Source organism: Calypte anna, chromosome Z, assembly GCF_003957555.1.
Source record: "Calypte anna isolate BGI_N300 chromosome Z, bCalAnn1_v1.p, whole genome shotgun sequence".
NCBI classification, from domain to species: Eukaryota; Metazoa; Chordata; class Aves; order Apodiformes; family Trochilidae; genus Calypte; species Calypte anna.
The window spans coordinates 61,831,680-61,855,266 of record NC_044274.1 but is presented as its reverse complement, the minus strand read 5'-3'; positions in this window follow the sequence as shown (position 1 = coordinate 61,855,266).

Below are 23,587 nucleotides of genomic sequence, written 5' to 3'. Positions count from 1 at the left end.
CAACAATAAAACACTCTAATCTAGAATTATAACCTGGGTATGCTACCCATCTCTGAAAAACAGAGAATAGTCACAACCACTGCCCCAGTATCTGTGCTGGGTCACTTATGTTGGCTTACAGGGATCTCCAGCACACCAGTCTCAGTTAAGATGACTGAGTAGAAATACAAGTATGAGATATCACATCACACATAGTCTCACTATGTACTACGTATTTTATCAGTGTAAAGAATAATATAGAGACTTTTGATAATTTCACAGAATCACAGAATCATCCAAATTGGAAAAGGATCTCTGAGATCAAGTCCAACCCTTAATCCACTACTGCCATGGATTAATTCATAACTATAAAATTGTTTATACAATCAAGTCTCAAATTGCTATGAATTGGTAATTTAAAATTATCGTTCAGAAAAAGGATAATTTTCAGCCTATTTCTGAGTTATATTTCTAAAGTGTTTACTGAGAGAAGCAGGTATGTCACAGTACTAATCCTACATCACTTTTCTCCATGTAATATTTTCACAAAGTTCTCATAACAATTAACCTTGGAGTAAGTCTAATTTATAGAATGAATAATTTTTGTTTGGATATAGATATGTCCATATGTCCATTAAGATATAAAGAAGACCTTTAAAATCATAAGTTGCAGCCCTCTGCTCTGCAACTGTTACAAAACTTCCTTGGGATTGCCTAATTCTTGCTCATGACTGCAGTACATTCAAAATCATACAATCCAAGAGCTTTAAAACACAGTCTGAGCTGAAGGCTGGAGACTATCAAAGCAAAACAAAGAGATATTAAATTTAAAAAATCCTCTACCACTTACTTTCATGATATTAATTTTTTTTTAGCAGTACCTGGTTTGCTTACATTTTTTTCTGGAGGATTTTCCACTTTCCAAGCTAGTAGAATTCCAGCTGTACCCAAATCTCTGGTTGCAAGCAAAGCTTGTGTAGAGAAGACTCCAGCAAATTTATAAATCTTTTCTGATGAAAAAAACTATTTGTTGGCATAGCCACTTCTGCAAATCATGGACTTAAACGGGGCCACTGAAGACGTGTGTGCTACTTTGCACCTACATGACTGATGAGGTGGTCTTATTAGCCCTTTGATGATAATGGACAGCAGACACCTTGAGGGGAGAAAGGCCTGGTTCAGTATCTCTGAGCTGGTTGGTGCTCATTGACATAAACTGGCTTTAAATCCTTGCAGTAAGTGGGCACAATTCTGCAGAGTTTTAGCAGAGCAGAACACAAAACTGAAGTTTCTGGTTGAAACCAGGGCTTTTGGAGGAAAGAAACAATGTCATAAAATGGCTTTAGGGATTGCACAAGTCTCCCTCTGCATCTCAGCCCTGAAGGCATATTTCTGCCTAGAGCAAATTGTCACAGATTGGCAAAGAATCCTTAAAAATTAGTGTTTTTACTGTGAGTGCTTGCACAGCTTGTACTGTGGGATAGCTTTGTGGATGGAAGGCACAGAAGACTCAAAATTAAGAGGCAAAATCTGATAAAAAATACATGTTGCAGCTCAAAAGGAAAAGGGGAGTTAGAGGAATGTAACTTCACAGAACTGCTGGAAATTCTTTTTTAGTTCTCTCCTTTCAACATTTTTAATTTCCCAGACAAAACACATTATGGTACTGTTATATTCAGCCTGAGGAAAGAGCTAAAGCGATAGGGAAAATTAGCTTTAATGAAACCTCCTGATCCCACATTCATGCTGCTGTTAGGATCAAAAGTAACTGCAGCATTTCTATTTGAATGTGGCAAAAGAGAGAAAAGGAATGGGGCTCCATCACCCCTCAAAGGCAGACCAGACAAGAGGAGGGGAAGCCACGATAGAGTGGTCTGAAGTCTGACTTCAAAACATGCTGTTCCCTAAAATTCTCTCCCTTTTATTCCAGTGTTTTCCAGTCTTCATTTTGTTGTTTGTTTAAAAAAAAACAAAAAACAGAAACAAAACACAACAAACAAACAAAAAAAGGAAGACAAAATTCAGTGTTCATGTTTTGTAAAACAGAGCTACTTTCTTTAGCCTCTTTTCCCAAAGGGGCAATCATGCTGTGTTCTGGTTATGGATCCCTCCCTCTCTGCATCATCAATCTTGAGTGAAGTTCCTCAATAAATGACCTTATTTTCAGGTGCTGAGCCCCTGGCAGCTCCCTTCAAAGCAAAGAAAAGTTGCTAGAGGCTCAGCATTTCAGAAATCAGGGCACTTAAATGTGTTGCCTATCTTTGGATTTAAAAATCTGGCTTGAGGTTCTCTTTTATTTTTTAACTTTGCTCCATAATCCAACATCAAGGGAAAAGTAATAAAAGCAGACTTGACTACAAGAAAGAAGGGTTCCAGCTTTGGAATGGCTTTTTCGATCTGATGGAGCTAATAATTAAAGAGACAGTTTCAGTTAAAATAGTGCCTCTTAATTCAAGTATTATTTCCTGATCTTTTACAACTACAAATAAAATTAAGAGTATGCAGCTCAGGAAGTTTTATCTTCTTCTTCTGCTTGTTAACTTTATGTTTTTGATGACACTTCTTGTCACACTTGGGTAGGTTTAGCTGAAATATTTCTGACATGACAAGACTTTCAGTCCAAACCATCCTGAAGTCAGCCAAGCTTGCCAGATCTTAAGTGGACACTGAACTACTTCCTTAGGCTAAAATCCAAAAAGAAAGCCATACTTACATTTGCAATACTGTAGCTTGTTACAGACCACAGATATTAGTAAAGCAGGGTCACCTCAAGAAAAAAGTACTTGCTTTAAAGCAGCTAATAGAGCTGGAAAAAAAAGAATTACTCTCCTTACACACAGATTGTTCTAATGACATTGAGTTTTCTCACAGCTGTTACTCTTCCACATATTGGACAACTATTCTGCAGCTGAGTAGTTCATGACAGGTTTTTGGCTTTGGTCTGTGGCACAATAGTGTACTAAGACCTGAACAGAGGGGATACACTTTTTGTAGTAGAATTTTTGGGAGCTCTGTCACTTACTGCAGGTATTATCTTGCTTGAAAGGAGGCAAATGTGCAGTCTTAAGGGTACGACAGCTTTTATGTTTTCACAAAAGTATTTCCATTAGTGTCATATTTTACCCTGCATTTCACACCAGGTAATTTCCACTCTCTCCATTAAAGAAAAAGATGTGTGCAGTAGGAGCTTATGAAGGAGGTACCAAATCTGCAGTAGAGTAAAACCTGTTGAGGTGTTTTTATCAGATACTTTATGCACTTATGTGTACAAAAATATCCAGGTAAGGAGGGTGTAAAACCACCATGGGACTCATTTCAAGATTATCAGGACTCCAGTTAGGTATGAAAAAATTAAGTGAGACTGAAAAAGGGAAATGTAAGCAAAATCTACTTTTCCAGCATCTCTGCAATGCATGCAACGAGATGCACAAAATAACTAATGTATTTCTGAGGTGGTGAATGATGCTGTAACATGCAGGAACTGTGAAGACCATAAACACTCATTTGCCTCCTATCATGGTTAACTTCTGCCTGCAAGTCTCCTACTTAAGCTAACTGTCTTGGAAAGTACCACTGCCTCAGAAGTGCTCAGACATCATTTTACTCACATCTATTTGTTAATTGAGCCCTGTAAAGCTACACAACACCAGCAGTACTGCTACCTCTCTTCAGACTCTTTATGGTGAGAAATTAATCTTTTACCTTTTGCTAGTCCGAACAATGAAATAACCGTTTCCTTCCTTTAATCTGTAAAAGATGGCAACTCAGATAAAAACATTTTTATTAGGCAGCCTGAATTCACTAAGAAGTTTTATGGAATGGATTCATGTAAACAAGTTATCACCACAATTCGTTCTCTATTACCAACTTCTAGCAGAAATGAGCTAGCACTACTTAAAAGAAAACACAAAACAGTTGAAAATTACATCCATTCCACTCCTATCTATTTTTCACTAATGCAGGTTGTACAAAAGTACAGGAGCAGCCAATCTTTTTTTTTTTTTTTTAATTGCAACATAACATAATGTGGTCCAATGCAAAAATCAGATGTATCTTTTGTGCTCTGAAATCTGAATGAAGTGAGATACCTGAATGGGAAGATTCATAAATATATTAAATAAAACATATTTTAAGAAAACCCCCTAACAAAATGTTTACAGGGTATGTGAACAGGTCTTGGTGAAGCTGTAAGCTATCTCTTGATTTAAGCATTTTTTTTTTTTATCCTGTTTTGTGATGACCTCATTCTTCATGGAAAAAAAAGACAAAACACAAAATCAATTAGATAATAGCACTTTGATGCCTCCTTCCAATGGAGAAGCAAAAGATGCAAATATTTTAGGAACAGGCATGAGCTAATGCTGGGGGAAATCATCCAGTACAAAAATACATAGGAGAGGGAAAGTTTTTCTGGATAGAAAGAGATTAGGCAACGGTGATGGAAGATGAATCACAAAAAAACCAGTTAAAATGGTAACAGTAGTTGAACCCTCAGTATCTCAGAAGAACTTTTGTAGTCAGATTTTATAGTAGGTTATTACAGTTTTGCTTTGAATGAACCTCTTGCTGGCTGACTGGATTCTATCCCTGTCTCCTGTACTTCTGCAACTTCTTCTCTTTGTGGCCTTTCTAGCAGCAAAGTAAGAGAAAAAAAAAAACCCATAACACATCTTTTGTACTCTATTGATCTGCTAAATCACTGCTCAGTTTTCTCTGCCAATCAGCTATATAAAGACAAGTAGCCATGGATCCTGTGCAATAAAAAAGCATGGGCATTTTGTTTCAAAAATAAGCTAGGCATAGCATCTTTTATTTTAATAAATTTTCTGTATGAAAACAAAAGTCTCACTTTGCACTTCATCCTGACAGGATTCGCACCTTTCTTATATAAGTTCCTTTTCTACTGAGGTGAATGTCATAATAAGACATACTTCAAGATAATTCAGGAATCAGAAACTTAAATAGCTCTCTAAACCTCTTTTATTTACAAAGTTTCTGTGTTTGGCTTAGAAAACAAACAAACAAGCAAACAAACAAACAGAAAACAAAAAGCTCCAACTAAAATATCACTCAGCAAGTCCCTAGATGGAGAAAAAAGAATAAAAAAGAACCAACATGACTGTATTCAGATCTGAGCTTTACCCCTATGCAATCAACCCTTTGTGTTATGCATTCTTGCCCTCTACATCATTCTCTGCCCTGTATGAATTTACTGGATTGCAAAAAAGTATGCAAAATTTTGCACAAAATTATTTCTTTATCTTCTGCAGACCACTAACCTGATAGACTCATTAAATGCAAGAAAATAAGTTGTTTCATTTGTTAAGAGCTGAATCCAGCACTGGGAAACTTTGACTGTCAGAAGCCAGATGGAATGACCTGTCACAATTACACAAAATGTTTGGTAAAGTATGGTGACTGTGACTTATGCTGGTAAAACTCTTGTACAGTATTATTTGTACACGACCAACCTAGCTAATTTAATAATGGTATGGAATGAATGGAGTTATTACTTCTCTTGTTATGGTTAGTCTTCAATACTGAAGGGACAAGGTGATCTTCAAAAGTTTTTTCAGCCTAATTGTGTTGTTGTTTTATTCACACGTGTCAACAGCATCTGGCAAGCATGCACTGTGAATTGCTAATTCAGCTCTAAGCTCTAAAATTAGTCCAAATTCCGGAAGTGCCATGATAGCAGTTGGTAGAACAATGAATTTGACTACTTTGATCAGATGAATATACCTTGGAGCTATTCCTGGCTAAAAAAAATTTGTGGTGCTTGCTTACTACTACTGCTTTCAAGGATAAATCAGAAATGCTTGTATGAAATGAAGAAATAGAACGCCTTTCACAGCCTAACAGCAGCAGCCATAGTAAATATGATTTAAATTAAAACTAAATTCAGACTGAGTTTAAAACAGGAAAATATGATTTTAGATTGCTATTGAGACAGCTTACTCACAGAGCCTAGGCCCATTGTCCCAGGTGAACATAAGCATCTGCCTGCTACAAGTAACAGGCTGTAGTGAGCAATCTTTCTGCACAAAGTAAAGCTAATCTCTTGCTTTACTGGACTACTAGCTTCTGACAACCAGACATAAACACTAAATTTTTCACTGCATTTAAGAGTCACTTGTAGACCTATTCTCCATTAATTTATCTATACTCTGTGCTCAGAGCCAGAAGCATTCTATGCACTTGCAACTTCTCATATTTTAAACACAAATGATCTGCAATGCAATTATGATAGGATTTACGATAGGAGGTGATCTGCTAGACAGCATCCCCACTGAGAAGAACATTGGAGTCCTGGTGGACAACAAGTTATCCATGGGACAGCAATGTGCCCTTGTGGCCAAGAAGGCCAGTGGTATCCTGGGATGCACAACAAAGAATGTGTCCAGCAGATTGAGGGAGGCTCTCCTCCCCCTCTACTCTTACCTAATGAGACCTCAGCTAGAGTTCACCCAGTTCTGGGCTCCCCAGTTCAAGAGAGACAGGGGTTTACTTGAGAGAGTACACAGAGGGCTATGAGGTTAAGGGATAGAAAAACCTGCTGTATGAAGAAAGGCTGAGAGGGGCTGCAGAGGAGAAGACTGAGAGGAAATCTAATTAATATGGATAAATATATGAGGGTTGGGCATCAAGAAGGAAGGAATAACCTCTTCTCACTTGTGCCCCACGATAGGATGAGGGGTAGTGGATTCAAAATAGAAGAGAGGAAGTTCCACCTCAACACAAGAAGAATTTCTTTAAGGGTACCCAGGCTCCCAAAGGAGGTTGTGGAGTTTGCTTCTCTGGAGATTTAAAGACCCATCTGGATGCATTTCTGAGTGACCTGCTCTAGTTTTGATCCTGCTCTGGCAGTGGGGTTGAAGTTGATGATGCTCAGAGGTCCCTTCCAACCCCTGACATTCTGTGATTCTGTGACTATCAGGAACAGTTTAAACTTACAAAATGTATTAGCAAAGATTACAATTCACTTCAGGTGACATCTGCTTCTGTGTTTATACACTTAGAAATCAGAAAAAAAGAAAAGCATCAACCATTCATTACCCACTTGTGGTATGTCAAGGCAAAGCCAGTAAGGCCTCGCAAAATCATTCCTCCCTCTGAAGGGGACTCTGGATATAAGTCTTCATGGTTCCTAAAGACAGCATATTTTGGATTCCGTTTTCACTCCCACAAAAAATTTGTAAATATGCCAATGTTAATTTTGGTTTATGAATGGTTAAACATTTGGCCTGAGCTCCTTCACCATAACAGCTTTCATCAGCTTAACAAGCTGTGTCTTCTGTAAAATAATTCTCAGGTTACAAGAAGAATAAGCTCAAAAGAATAGTAAATCTTCTATTGCAAAAATGGCCATTGATTGCTTATAAAGGAACCATTAATACAAGAGGCACTTGTCACCACTCAGTCTTTTCACCATTTTTAGTGAGTTGCTCAGTGATAGTATTATAGTATTCAGAGCTGCACAAAACCCACTACAATTAAAAAGTAATTCACATTTAATTAAGAACTATATTGTACTTTGATGTCTAGATTTGCAAGAAAGGTTCTTCACTATTATCTGACCCTGGAAACAACGTTGGGAAGGAACCACATATGAGTGGGAGAGTCAATGCCACATCTCTCAAGGTGAAACACTTAAAAACCACTCTCATGGCTTTGCTTCCTATTGTCTTCTCTCTTCTGTCTCAGTGAGCTTGAATGGTTTAAAGCAACACCACTGCCACTTGCCAACCATCTGTATGGGAGAGAAATCAGGTCAACCACCCTGGTTACCCATCTTCACCTGCAGTCTGTGCTCAGTGGGAATCACCAGTTTGTGAAGAGTTATAAAAATTAGTTGTTTTAATTTTAAAGGGACACATTTTATGAAAGGAGTTCTTTATCACATTTAAAAAGAATATTTCTCAGACTTCTTTGTGATAGGAAAAGAAATCCCCCTTTTGAGGAAATCACACAAGTGTGTTGTTGTGAAATATGTAATTTCTTTAATACCTGCATTCAGGCTCTATCACAAGACTATGTCTTTCCTTGAGCTGTTAAGAAAGGTCTTTTGATAAATTCATATTTAACTAATTTGCATGAGGACAGAAAAATACAGAAACTCAATATGTAAATTTTAATGCTTCAAGTTCACCTGCTTTTGTTTTTTTCTCTTTTCCTTTTAAGTTATTATCCCAATATTTTGTCTCTTGTTCACCAAAGTGATAAGGGCTGTGTAATTGCTATGGGCTGACACATACTGCTTTGTTGCCAGGCTCTGGAGCTGGACTCCGACTTGAATGGATGCTCCACACTTCATCCTGTCACTCTCCCCCATAGCCAGACATCTTGTCCCAGCCTGTATCATCCATGCACACAGTATCTCTATATGGTAGCAAGGTACAGACCTGATTTTAGGGAAAATCTAATTTTCTCTCTAAGGAGCTCCTCATTATATGAGGGTTTCAGAACCTGTGAGTGTATAGACATCCTTTTAATTTCTTTTCACATAGGGAGCAACAGAATTTGACAATCTTACTTCTTTTGGTGAGACACTGACATAGGTTGCCCAGGGAAGCTGTGGATACCTCCTCCATAGAAGTGTTCAAGGCCAGGTTGGATGAGGCTTTGAGTAACCTGGTCTAGCAGGGCATGTCCCTGCCCATGGCAGAGGGGTTGGAACTAGATGATCTTTCAGGTTCTTTCCAACCCAAACAATTCTATGATTCTATGATTCTGAATACAATTATCTGTTCTAATTAAACAAGAAGCTTCTCCCATTCCAGGAAAAAAAAACAATTATATGGATCAAGAGCTATTTTTTAAAATGGTTATTATATAAAATCGTCTCTGTTAAAATCTTTCTTTTAATTCCATTATATATATATAGAAGGTGGTGGGCTGGGGTTTTTGGGGGTTTGGTTTGGCTGTGTTTGCTTGGTTGCTTGTTTGTGTTGCCGTTTTGGGGTTGGTTTTTTTTTTCTGACCCCTCAAATACTAGTTGCTTTCATCTTTTCTCAAGTTTTGAAATACTGATATTTCTGTATTCCTGTTTTAAGTCTTCATAGAAACAGATCATAACAATATCAATTTCTACTTGCTATCCATTCACTGAACCCAAGAAATGAATTCTTCTCTTAGCAGGAACACCTTGCCGTCAGTTTAGAACCTCTAAACTAAAACTGCAGTTTAAGGTTAGAAGGGTCACAAAGACTAATGAAAGACTCCAGCCTTTAGATTTATGAGTTACTTTGTGAAGAGGAAAAACCTTTCTAGGTTTCAAGCTTAAAAACTGGAAAGCCTTAGAAGTGCCTCCAAGAACTGCAGTAAGTTAATCACATCAGAAGAAGAAGGATAATATAATAAAGGTTTGGAGGAGCTGCTAAAAGGCTCAGCTTCATTTATGGGACAGAGGGAGACAGAGGGAAAGAATAAGCTCAAAATGAAGGTTATTGTTTCTTACTAAACATAGTAACACACAGAGCCTCCACCCCCTTGGGAAAATACAGAGGAAGGCCCCCCCCCTTGTTTTCCTTCTGCATTTATTTAACCTTAAATATCTTCAGGTAACTATGTTTCTAGAAAAATAATACACATGCATGCAATGACCTCCTTTTCTCCTCTCCCACAGTCACAGTGCTGCAGGAACAGAGACTCATTACCTGCTGGGGTGGGTTAGCTTTGGCTGAGGACTAAATACCCACCCAGCTGCTCACCCATGTGCCTTTCTTCTTCCCTCCCTCACCCCACCTCCTCCCTGGTGGACTTCTTCCAGTCCACCCTTAACTCTCTCCTTCCCCCTGCGTCAGTGAGCACTGGGTGGTTGCCGGCAGTCAGCAATAGCTCACAGCTGCCCCTCCTTCCTCCTCATGCTTTTCCCTGATTCATTGTGGGTCCATCCCATGGCTTGCAGTCCTTCAGGAGCAACCTTTTGCCCTCTTCTCCATAGGCTGCAAGGGAATACCTACTCTGGAGCCTGGCACAACCTCCTCGCCTCCTTTTTCCCTGACCCTGGTGTTTACACTACTGTTTCTCTCACTTTTTGTTCCCTCTTCCTCTACCTGTGTGTTGTTTTCTGCCTTAAATATGTTTTCCCAGAGGTACCACCAGCATGGCTGACAGGCTTAGCTTTGGCCTTTGCACTCTTCTACCAGAGTGTTTTACAGCTTTCCAAAATTCCCAAACACAGCACAAAGATTCATGAAAACTGCCTACTTGTGTTCTTCACAAAGTCCTTTTCAGTTAATGAGCTAAAGGTATGGGAAACAGTCTTTGAAAGCATACTTGTTTGTCTTCTATTTTTCAACCATTTATATCACAATTCAAATCAGTTGCCTCTTCTGAAAATCTCTGGACTAGTCTGGACTGACTGCAGATATCATCCACCAAAAATAAAGAACAGTTATCGATAACATTGACATTCACCAGTTTTGTTGTGAAGTTCCTTGTTGCTAACCTGAGCTTCTTATGAAAGGGATCAGGCAGGAAAGGGTGAGACCTGGTTTTGCAGAGAACTCACTTGGCAGCCCCAGAGAGTTATCAGGTGCTTCTAGTCCTTTCTTCCTGGTGAAATTATTTTTTGAATAATTTACTGAAAAATATTTGGACCACTCAGTTTATCCTGTAATGCACTTGCAAAAAATTCTATTTAGTTCTGAATTTCTCTGAGAGCTCCCCATGCTGAATATGCAAAAGATTTAACTGCAAACACCAGCACGTGGTAGCAGAAAGGCAGGTGGAGTTCCTCATTCTTTCCTTCAAACCCACCCCAGGCCAGCAGCCAGATTGTCAGTGAATTCAACATCTGCAATTCTACTTATGAACTGGGTAAGAAGCATAAAAGAGCAATTGAAGGCACCTGAAAAATGCAGAAATTTTGCATCTGCTTGCTGCAAAACTAACTAGCAGATGTCCTCTGGTGATTGTAATTGTGTCCCTCCATCTTTGTCAAAGTTCAGCAAAAAATTCTGAAAAAAGTTATTTGTAGGGGCTAAGTTGTTGCTAACACAGGAAGATGCAATTTCTACATCTCTGCACCATCTTTATTGAATTTTTTCCTTTACCCAGATGGACTAACATTAAACACTCCTGGAGAAATCTCAAAGAAAATCAGCAGGCTACCAGAATAATTTGAAATCAAAATTTATATTCATAGCACAATGATATGTGAAAACTGCTTATGTGTGTTTTTCACACAGATCTTCTCAGTTAATGAGCTAAGTGCATGGGAAAAACAAAATAAAACAAAATAAAAACCTCTCTTAGAAGATTACTTCTGTCAATTATGTCTTGCAACAGTCAACACCAGTCTTGCCTCATAAAAACCCCAACCCTTAAGTGTGCAATGGTATCTCAAATTATCTGAGTAAGACATTCCTCTCATTATTATCTGCCTTCAAGCTTATCAGAGGTAGGAATGATGCAAGGCCTATTAAAAAAGGTAATTATTATAACCAGGTAGACTAAGTAATTTCTAACTCTCTTGGGTATATTAATCCTTAAAAGTGTTTAATGACATTAATTTGCATCTATATCATAACTCATTTACAATAAACACCAATAAATTTTAAAGATTAGATCACAAACTCTGGACTGAATTTATTCATGGAATCAGTGTGGAAAGCTTCATAGATGGTAAGAGGTTTGTTAGATTCACATCAGTCTAACCAGAACATAGGATTTGGAGTCAAAGACACATGTCCCATATTAGAAGTGTCTTTGATTTAGAGATAATCGGAACTACCATTACTTGCACCAGAAAGAGATGGACATGTGCTGTATGGTGTATCAATATCATATGGGCAGGAGTTAAACATATGAAAAATTGAACTATATGCCATAAAAATCAATGCTTGTGAAATATCATTGTCACCGTGTGCCTAACATAATGATCTATAGGAGCACAGTGAGTCAGTCTAACGCAACTTGAAAGTATTAGAAAGACTGCACAAATACTGCAGTACTTTCAAAAGAGAGACAGGCTCTCAGTACATTCAGTAGATCTCACAGGAATGATTTTTGAAAATGTCAGATTTTTCAATAAACTATTAGATTTTAATTTGGGGGTGGTGGGGAAAGAGGTGTTTTAAGAAGAAAAGGATGAAAAAGTCCCACGGAAGTCAGCATTTAGTAACCGCAAGAAAGAAATGCAGCAGTTTTTTTACAAGACTCAACAATACTCTTCTTTTATTGACTCATCCTGGAACAGCAAAATAAAAAATATTTTTTCCATTTCAAAGTAACATTTAAAGGACCTATTTCAGAAGCTGGGCTATTATCTAAAAGACTAGGTGACCCATACTCTTGTTAACAAGTCAGACATCAGAGAACATGGCTGAGCAGGATTTTCAGTCTCAGTGAGATTTCTTGTCTCACTGAGAAGAACTACAATAAGGTAGCACATAATTATCTTCAGGTATTATAAATGTACATTCCAGCTTGTACTCCTTGTACAGAGGAGGAAAGAAAAGCATTTGTCACAATGGTATACTAGAGAATACTTCATGCTTTCAGATGTTTGCAGAAATATCACGCTTTGCAGTATAGAATAAAAATGCTCTAGAGTTTGTGACCAATTTGTTCTTATTTCTTTTTCTATCTCTACTAATATTGTTCAAAATAATTTATTTGACTACCTTTTTAATTTGAAATACTTTTATTTTTCATGTTATACTAGGATCATAATTAAAGCTGTTTGCACTACTGTACTACTACTGTACTGTATGCTAAAAAGTATGAAACATTCATAAATTCTGTAGGCAATTGCTGCCTGAAGCTGCCATGAATTACAAAATCAGAGTAGGAAAAGCAACAAAAAACAGAGTATAAAATTATAAAAAATTGGTTTTTTTGAAGTCCAAGGTTTTTTGAAATTTATCCCTTTACGAACAAAAGAATTTAAAAAATAATGAATTATTTCCAGATTACATTTTAATATAGTAACTAAAATAAAATTAAGTAAACATTCTGTTCTTTTTGGTCTACTTCTGCTGGCTCTTAACAACATATGAATAATATTTTCTGTCAGTGGCCAGTAGACATGGAAACTTCTCTTTGATAAACTGTGTAGTGATATCCATTCCAAGAACTCTAGTGTAGTAGTGGCAAACTTGCTGGATCATTCTGTCACAATGACACAACACATGGGGAAAATATTTTTCTCAGTGAGCTTGTAATTGTCCAGTTGCGAGCAGAATTTACTCTGCTATCAATAGATCTGACCTTCAAATTGAACTACCAATTGGCTTTGGCTTGTTTCTCATTTGTGAACTCTAAGACTGAGAGTTTTTATGATTGCTCTGATAAATAATTTTTTCATTGAAATAAAATGTTCAAATCTGTGAGTTTGTATCTAATGAGATAAATATTCTAAACTAGGATTTACCACTCCAGTCATAGCAGATGTTTTGTATACATATGTATATCAAGATGTATAAACTGTAAATCATACATGTATATATCAACACAATGTTTTTGATAATATTTGCACAACAGTTATGCAATTTCTCATGTCCTTGAAAGAAACAATGCCTTCAAATTAAATTCCATATGTATATTCAGATACACGCACATGGAAACATGCTTCTATGTAAATATAATCTCTTAATCTCAGGTAGCTGGGTTTACTTGTCTTTTATCTGCAATGTCCCTAGTTCTATCTGAGATGGTGGTATGAGAAAGAATCAGATGCTTGGCTGTGAGTGAGCTTTGCTTCTTCTACTGTCCAGTTTAGAAAAATGCAAAAGCATCTGAAAATGGTTTTGTGATTCTCCAAACATGACTGGCACTTATTAGCTATTTCATCTCACTCTGGCAAAGTGGTTAGCAAAAAACAGGCATGTAGGAGAAATCCTACATGGAACATCCAGGATATTTATATTTTGGCAAAGCAAAGTTTTTATCTCTACTTCACACTTTACAAGCACACACTTTTATGTATACACACATATGTACATGTATATAATCTCTATATATTCTTATGCATGTCAGGCTTTCAAGAAGTTATGACATGTTGTCATCACCCCATACATCAAGATATAAAGACTCAAGACTTTGCTCAGCGTGAACACTAAATGGTTGGTCACAGGCAGTGCCCAGTGTAACCTGTGACAACCATAGACCTGCTTCGAATGTCCAAACCAGCCCAGTTGTCCTTTGCCAAGACAGCTCAATGTCTGCTCTGTTACAAGGTATAAATGTACCAACTAAGTTAACATAGAAATGTTAACAGTCTCCCTTAGTCTTCCAGTTTGTGTAAAGAATTTCAAGTTTCATACTGATTTTTTGCTATATTTCTCTGTACTACTTTCACAGCATACTTCAAAAATACTTTGTGTTTATTCTTATGAGTTCACAATATTTAACTGCATAAAGAAGCATAGCCAAGTAGAAGAGATTTGTTTCTCCTAAGGATGACAAAAAAATAAAAATATCGGAGGAAGAATCAATGTTTGTTTCTGAATCTGTCTTATTTATCTCATTCCTCTACTACAGAAACTTAAGTTGTCAACTCTAACTTCTAAAACAAAAGCTTTGTTCAATAGTTCTAAAAAATACCATGCATTTTTCCTTTGACTTATTTGCAGTCATTACAGGCTAAGCATTAAAGATGGAGTACTAAAAATGAAATTATAATTAAACAATTGAAATTATTTTTTTTCCCTACAAATGTAGTTAAAAACACATGATACTGCAGGAATTCAGATTCAGCAGAACATTTGGTCTAACTGTAGGGTTTGGGGTTTTTCTGAATTTTAATTTAAATGAAAAAAAAAAAAAAAGGAGTTTTAGTTATTTTGCAATTTTTTTTTACAGTGTGTCACACAATGCTTCACACAAAATGATTTTCAAAACAATTTCTCATCCTGTATATCTTTCTCACTTTTGGCAAGATACTTGCCTCTTGTCTGTGCTTCTTTAAGAAACCAGCTGTAAGTTGTTTTTAGCTAGAAATTACAGGGAGAAAGTCTGTGTCCAAAATTACCTTGCTTGCCTATCAAGTGAATCAAACTAACCAATCTCTGTGTCCTCCCTTTTTTTCACAGAACTCTATGTGTTTCAAACTCAGTGACTTTTTTGCAAGATCTTTCCTGCTGATGCACAATTTGCCAAAGAGTCCAACAAGCAATGAGGTTGAGGGGAGGTGAATTATTTAATTCACACTAATGTAATTAAAATAAACAGTAGAGAATGAGAAAAATAACATTTTTAGAGTGACTCAGCCACTGAATATACAGGATAGCCAGGTCCAGTGAAGCTCTTGTGGAAAATCTGGAGGAGAAAAGAGACTCGAGTAGGGATTCCTACTTAGCAACACCAGCATTTTCCCCTCTCTGTCTCTTATCCTGGCACAAATATATGTATGGTGAAAACTGTGATTTCTGGAACAACACCTACTTCAAAATGATGTGGCAGTCCACCCCTCACCCCCTCAAAAAAAAAAAAAAAAAAAAGGATGAATCAAGAATGACGATGTTCAGTTCTTAGAACTGAAACTTTATTTTGAATTGTATTACCTACTGGGGAATTTTTTTTCTTAAATAACTTCAGAAGGTGTCACATTCTGCTTGTAAAGTCAAATGGGTAGATAAAATTATATCTCTACTGGTCTAACTCTAGCATAAACTGACAAAACGGTCACTTATTTTTCAAAGCATGCTCCTTGTAATTCATCATAACATCCCACCTCACCTCTGTCCTAAGAACCTGACTTCATACAGACATAGCATAATTAGTAGTAATTCTCTAATGAGATATTATTTTATAAATACATAAATTGAAAACTATCTATGACTTCTAATTAGTGGCTTTCGTGGTCACAATCATCCCTAAATTTTAAAAATTAAAATACACTTTTATATATATATTTCATTTTTAGTATCTGATGTACTGAAGTTAAATAATAATGTGTTGGCTAAATCCTGTAGTTGCCTCCTCTTAATTCTGCTTCAGGAACACCTGGAGATTACTCTGCATCATGCATAATACACATACCTGTTATAATCAAAACTGACTACAGTTCAGTGGTATCCAGTGGTCATTTACAAGCAATGTGTAAGTTTTTTCTAATAATTTTTCATGTTTCTCTCATCCTTAAGCATACTACAGATTTTTATGTTCTGCTATTTTTCTTTAATAAAGCCATTATAGGGATATCATACCCAAGACTCCTTTTTATGAATAACACTATTCTTTCCTTAGATAAAATTGTTGAAAGTATGCAATGACCAGTATGTTATGAACCAGTAATGTGAAAACTTTAACTGGAATAAAGAACTGCTGTTTAGAATGAAAACGTGTATTAAAAAGTGCTTCTAACCTCCACTTACTGCTCTCTGCTGTCAGAATGAATTTATCCAAATATTTTTCTGGCCTTCCACAGAAAAGGCAAAGATTTGAGAGCTGAAGGTGGAAGGAGAAGTTGTTAAACTAAAGGTAACTGTCATAAGGTGAGTAGATACAGACTCTGTTCCCAGTCTGCAGCACCTGCCTCTGCAGAAGTCAAGACTCCTGCAAGTACTCTCATCTTTGAACACTGATACCCCAGTGACACTGATAGAGGGCGAGCAGCTCAGTGATTTCTCAGTCCAATCTCTCAATAGTAACTGAATAGACTGTCTTTCTGTAGGAATGACAGCAACAAAGAAAAACTTAAAAGGCTATTCATGAGCATTTTTTCAGGCACAGAGGATTTGAGAGGCGTGTTAGCTAGACACAGTACAAAAGAGAGCCATACAGAGTCACACACATTACTGGGCCACTGACTATTAGTGTGAATTGTGTAAGAAATAATTACCCTTTATTGAGAAGCCACCACCACACCCCCACACCATCACACATCACCCCAACACCCCCAGCTCCTGAAAACTGTGGCTTATATTTTTAAATGACACATCTAATTGAAAGTCATTTGAAGGAATGGCAAAGAGAAAATGGATTAGGATCTTTGTCTTGAACTTACATTTTTAGGGATCGTTGTGTTTTCCTAATAATGAGCCACTCCACAGCTCAGGTCTATGACATGGAACTTCTAACACACCTACTAGGATTATGAAAAAAAAAGCTTTTGGTGCATCTGCAGACTCATTACAATCCATAGAGTAAACCTAGCTCTATGCAAGGTTAGAAAAAACTTGGTGTTCTGGCTTGATGCAGTGTTGTTTCTGGTAGCAGGAAAGGGCTTCCCAAGGGGTTGGGTCATGTAAGTATTGTTTGAACAGTGCTTTGTGTTCCCAAAAGTGCCCCCACCCCAGGCCAGCAGTGGCACAAAAGATGTTTGCCTCTGAGGTTAACATACTCAAGAAGGGGAAACACCCAGTACGAGCAGGGCAGATAAGAGGGGGAGGTGAGAGAAAGAAACACATGAAGAGAGAGAACATCAGCAGAAGAGAGAACATCAGCAGAAGAGAGAACAACACCAGAGAGCAATGCTGGTGCATAGAGACCAAGGCCAGTGAGGAAGGGGGGGGAGAAGGTGCCTGACCAGAGATTTTTCTCTGTATCCTATGGTGATACAGCAGCCTGTCCCTTGAAACCCATTGATCACGGTGAAGCAGACCCTGAAGGACCACCATGGAGCAGGTGGTGTGGATCTGCCACTCATTCACCCATAAGGAATCCCATTGGAGCAGCTGTGGACTTGCAGCCTGTGGAAGATCACAGAGTAGATCTGTAGGCAGGGAGGGGACTGTTCCTAAAGCAGTCCATGGCTTTGAGGGCTGCAAACACTGGAACAGTTCGCTCCTGAGGGATTGTGCCTTGTGGGAGGGATTCACATGGGAGAAATTTGTGAAGGATTTGGTCCCATGGGAGGAACCCGATGTTAGAGTAGGGAAAGACTGTGAAGAATCCTTCTCCCTGAAGAGGAAAGAGAGGTCAAAAACAACCTGTGACATCCAGACTGTAAACCCCACTCCCTGTCCCCTGTGCCACTGAGGAGGAAGAGGTAGAGATGTAGAGAACAAAGTAATTTGGGCTCCAGAAGAATGGAAGTGTAGGAGGAAAGTGTTTAAGCTCTGATTTGTGTGTTCTCTTTGTCCTGTTCTGACTTGATTAATGATAAATTCAATTGATTCTTTTCCCCAGGTTGAGTCTGTTTTGCCTGAGCTATAACTGGTGAGTGCAAACCTCATAGACCTTGTCTTGATAAAGTTCTAGGTGGATTTCCTCCTTGCCATCCTGTGGTGGGGAAAGGTGGTGAGCAGATGCATGGTCCCTTATTATTGGCCAGGCTCAAACTGCAATACTTGGAGACCATTACAGTAGTATAACTTAATAACCTTTATTATTTACATGATTCAGCTGTGTGGGAAAAACAGTATGTTTGAAGCTATCTGCAGGAATCAGACCTTGGATACCCTTCTATAAAGTAACTTAATTTCAAAAGTGAACATTTACTGTCTGACAGCAAAAATAAAGCAAATTATCACTGGTTGTAGAGGGCCAGTGATACATTTTCTGGTATTACAGTAGTCATGACCACAAAATGTCAGTAACTACCAAATTACCAGAAGAGTATCTGAGATGCCAATTTTCTCTCCACATGTTCAAAACAGCAAGTAAACATAGTTATTTGTCAAAACAAAAACTAAAACTTAGTGTTTATGCAAATAAAACATCTTCTCTGCATGTGTAATTCAAATGCAGTGTTTTGCTTAAAGATATGATAGTTTGCCAGAGCTCAGGACTGACACGGCACTATCTGGACATGCTATGAGAACAGCACATATGGCAACTCAGTAACTGCTATCCCACCGCTTGGCATGCATACACCTGGCAGCTCCAAGCTGGATGAAGAAAGGGTGATATTACTGAGATGATCTGGTGCTGGCCACTGCCTACCCAGGATAGTGAAGGCAATGCAGCAGTTTCAGGCCAGATGTACATGGGTGCTCTGGCTGGAATATTTGTCTCTACATAGGATGTCTATTTCTGTCTGCTGTTACCACCACATTGGGAAGTAAAGGGGGCAAGAGTGAAAGGAGACAGCATGGAGTGTCTGCTTTTGCCTGTTTATTTATATTCTGCCAACATAAGATAGCTATAATGTTGCCACAACATTACTGTACAACTCCCTCTGAATTATTACAAAAATATTTTTTTCTGAGGAAACCTGTGGTTATCTATTCACATCCTGTAAATCACCCCTGTGTATGCCATGCTTGGATGTTTTCTCATGGAATAATGAAATGCTTCTCTATTCCCACAGTAAACCTGGATAGTTGTAATGTTTGTCCATTCTAGTTGTTCCTGTGTGTTAAATCCCAGTGATCCATCATTAAGCATTCAGATCATAACCATGCATTACAGCTGGCCCATCCTGGCAAGATGACAAGAGTATAAACCAGCTCAGAAAGCAAATTCCTACCCTCCTTCACTGCGTTTGCTGAGGCCAGAACTGTATTAGGCAGAGAACCTGTATTATGCCAATGTGCCAGGTTGCTGCCACTTACATTACACATTAGCACTAATTTGCCATTTCCTGTTGGTATTTCTTTGCCAATCTCTCTCCCAAACAGTACTTCATTGACAATACCAAATGTAATGTATATCCTCTGCAAATTGTTTTGCACAGTATATTCATGTAGGTCTCCTCTTTCTTGCACTAGAAAAGCCAGTTCTACACATGTCAAAGGGAAGACTGCATGTGATGGATAGCTGACATCAAGTTATTACACCAGCTAGACTTTTAGGTGGCTATAGTACCATTATTTTAACAGGAGGGTTGTGAGTAAGAGCATGGATACATATGAAATGGATAAAGATGGAATTTAGGTATTAAACAAGCTTCATTGCAATATGGTAACAGAGATATCAATACATTTGCACTCCATGCTTTAGAAATGAGACAAAGTACATTACATATTCTGGATATTCCATGTCCAAAGACATTCCCATTTAATCTAAAAAAGTATATAGAGAATCACTTTCTCCCACTCCCTGGAGAGAGCCTATACAAGAGGCTTTGTGAAAGCATGTCTGCACAGCATTTTTCAGGTGCAATGTTACAGTCCTTTTTAACACTGGATCTTGTTTTCCTGCTGCAAAACAGCTGCAGTGTTGTCAACTCTCACAATTTTATTCTGATGGTTGGTGTGTTCCTAAAGTCACAACTACTGTAATTTTGTCACACATGAGAATCTTAGACAAAGCATGAAAAAGAACTAAGATTCTTATTTGCCTGGCAGCAGAGTATGTATGTATATACAGAACCTTGATATATCAAGCCTTGATGTATATACAGGCTTGATGAGCCCTAATTGCACAAGTAAGGTAGATGGATAAAATTTTAGCTATTAAACAATATCACAGTTTTTGACTGTTCAGATCTGAACATGCTCATAGTTGTCATTTGTTCCTCAACCAGCCCAAACTTTGCAGCTCTTAAATGTAAAAGGAGGGTAGAAACCCTAATATTCCCTGCAAAACCTTTCACTCTTTCCTGCTTCAGCTGAAGGAGCAGAGGGGTAATAGCATCCCTGGACAGAAATTCAAATTGCTTCAAAGACCAGCAAAGCCATTCCTTTCCACTGACAATGGAAAGCCACTGAAATTGCCCTTTCTAACTGGGCTATGCCAGTATACCACACCTTTTGGAAGACTACTACAGGATAGATAGGCTGGGTCAATCACATCAAATACATGCAGCAGTACTAGGATTTCCTTCATCTTTTAGCTCTACAAAAAGCATCTACCCAAGGTAGAGCAATAACCACCTGGAAAGACTAGGCAACTTCATTATTCTTTCCTGTGTCCTGTGTTTCCTTTTGAGTGTTTTGTCCCCAGTGCAGCTGAATGTCCCTGAATTCACAAACTGCAAAGTGATAAACAACGTCAGTAATCATGTACAGGCTATGGTTATCATTTGAGGAAACATATTTTACTGAGATGATGACAGCCTGTTCTATGCTACTTCTAAATTTCAGAAAATGGTTCATCTTTTTTTACTAACGTTAATCCTTGTTTTTGCATTCTGTACAGGGAAAAGGGACCTACGGGGTCCCCAGGGGTGCTGGTGGATGGAAGGATGACCAGCAATGTGCCCTTGTGGACAAGAATGCCTAATGGCATCCTGAGGTGCATTACAATGGGGGTTGTTAGTAGGTTGACAGAGGTTCTCCTCCCCCTCTACTCTGCCCTGGTGAGGCCACATCTGGAATATTGTGTCCAGTTCTGGGCCCCTCAGTTCAAGGACAGGGAACTGCTTGAAAGAGTCCAGTGCAGAGCCACAAAAATGATTAAGGGAGTGGAACATCTTCCTTATGAGGAAAGGCTGAGAGAACTGGGTCTCTTCAACTTGGAGGAGTGACTTCATTAATATTTATAAATGCTTAGGGAACCAGATGGATGGTGCCAGGCTCTTCTCCATGATGCCCAATGATAGTACAAAAGGCAAAGGATATAAACTTGAGCATAGGAAGTTCCATATGGACACGAGGAGAAATTATTATTTAACTGTGAGGGTGACAGAGCACTGGAACAGGCTGTGGAGTTTTCTTCTCTGGAGACATTCAAAACCTGCCTGGATGTGTTCCTATGTGACGTCCTGTAAGTGACCCTGCTCTGGCAGGGGGTTTGGACTTGATGATCTTTTGAGGTCCCTCCCAACCCCTAACTTTCTGTGACTCTGATTCTGTGATTAACCCAAAGCTCATAAGAATTTCATTCTCCTGCTATTTTCAATCCAACATTATAGTACAACAAAACAATTGTTTACTTCTATCAAGGTAACGTCAAGCAGTCTAAGGGATGATGTCTCTCTGCATCTTCCATGAGGAAATGCGTATTAGGAAATTAAACAATACCTTTTGGTACCAGCCATGATATTTGAACTGAGTTCATCTGGAAGGAAGCTAGGGGAAGGAAAAAGTATAAACAGTTTTGTGATACTGGTGCAATTTTATTGAAGGATATCTATAGGGCATTAGTTGAAGCCTAAAGACCTCTTCCTTGCCAACAGAAGTGATAGCAAAAGAGAAGAATTGACTGCAAGCAGTTGTGCTTCTATTTCATTGTTAAGGGACTATTAACAAAGACACTAAAACAAACCAGAAAATGTAATTTGAACATGTTTGCTCAATTTTCCTCAATGTTGATTTCCTGTGTTAAAGATCTCACTCTTGAATCCTCAAATACATCCACGTGATTTCTGAGACAGACAAATTGTATTTAAAGGGAACCATTCCTACTGGCTAGAATGGAATACTAAGTAGTACTGATCAAGCACGTCAGTGCTTATTTATGTAGTGGCACTACTGTTTGTACCACAGGTATCTTCTGATATTAAAAAGCAAATTTATTGACAAACATTTTAATTATGAGCTTAAAAAAAAAACAAACACCAAAAAACCACCAAAAAACCCAACCAACCAACCAAAAAAAAAAAAAAAAAACCAACAAAAAATTAATCCCATCTGGTTAAATGAAAACTGCATTAAGCCCAGATATTTTTGGTAACCTTTAGAAAAAGCTAATACACTCCTATGATAGGTTTAAAAATTTACACTACTGGCAAACTTTAAATTACTTTAAAATCAAAGAATTAATTGAGCTTTGAAAACTAAATAACTAAATAACAATGTCATGTATGCATCACAACTCCTCCCTCTCACTCCTTCTCCCTTTTCTTTGAAAAAATATAATACCTGGATATAATTCCACATTTCATCTTGCAGCTATTGGAAGTAATTTTCCTTCTGTGATCTCTCAGAACTGAAGAGATCCTTCAATGAACAATTAAAAAACAAAACCAACCCTCTCCTTTGAATTATCTCTTCACTTTTCCTCCAATTGTTGTTGATGGTCATGTTTTTCTTTTACAACAGTTAATGTTGATGTAGGCAAATGTCCCTTTCTGCTTTATACCAAGACATTACATTTGTTCACAAAGATTCCTGCTTTCCCAGAGCTATAGTTTATCATCTTTGTGATCACTGAGAATAACCATTTTATGGACATATCTGCATTAGGTAATTCTGCAAGTCTTTGTAATGACTCCTTTTCTGCAGTAATGTTATACTGGCTGCAAAATTACATTTAAACTGGACTGCAAGTGCAGGTTCAATGCATACAGCTTCAAGCTGTTTGATCACAGGTGTCAATCTCTAACATGGTACTGGTAAAAAAAAAATTCCCCTTCACCAGTGTCTTGGGTTAGTGTGGTGTTTTGGAAGTGGGGGGGGCACAGGGGTGGCTCCTGTGAGAAGCTGCTGGAAGCTCCCCGGGTTCCAATCTTGGCCCAGCCTCTGGTCAAGGTTGAGCAGACATGGAAAGCTGGATGTGCTTCTGCTAGTAATGTGGTCAAGAAAGGGGAAACGAATCTGCAAAAAATACAAGAAAAGGACCTGCAGAGCAGAGGATGAAGTGAAAGATAAATGCCAGAGAAAAGACACCAAGGCCAGTGCAGGAGTGGGAAAGGTACCAAGCAGAGATTTCCCCACAGCCCATGCTGAGATGGCAGCTGTGCCCCTGCAGCCCATGGAGGAGCACTGTGGAGCAGCCCGTGAGTGACCCTGGTGGGGTAAATCATAGAATCATAGAATCATAGAATTGGCTGGGTTGGAAGGGACCTCAGAGATCATCGAGTCCAACCCTTGAACCACCGTTGCGGTTGCTA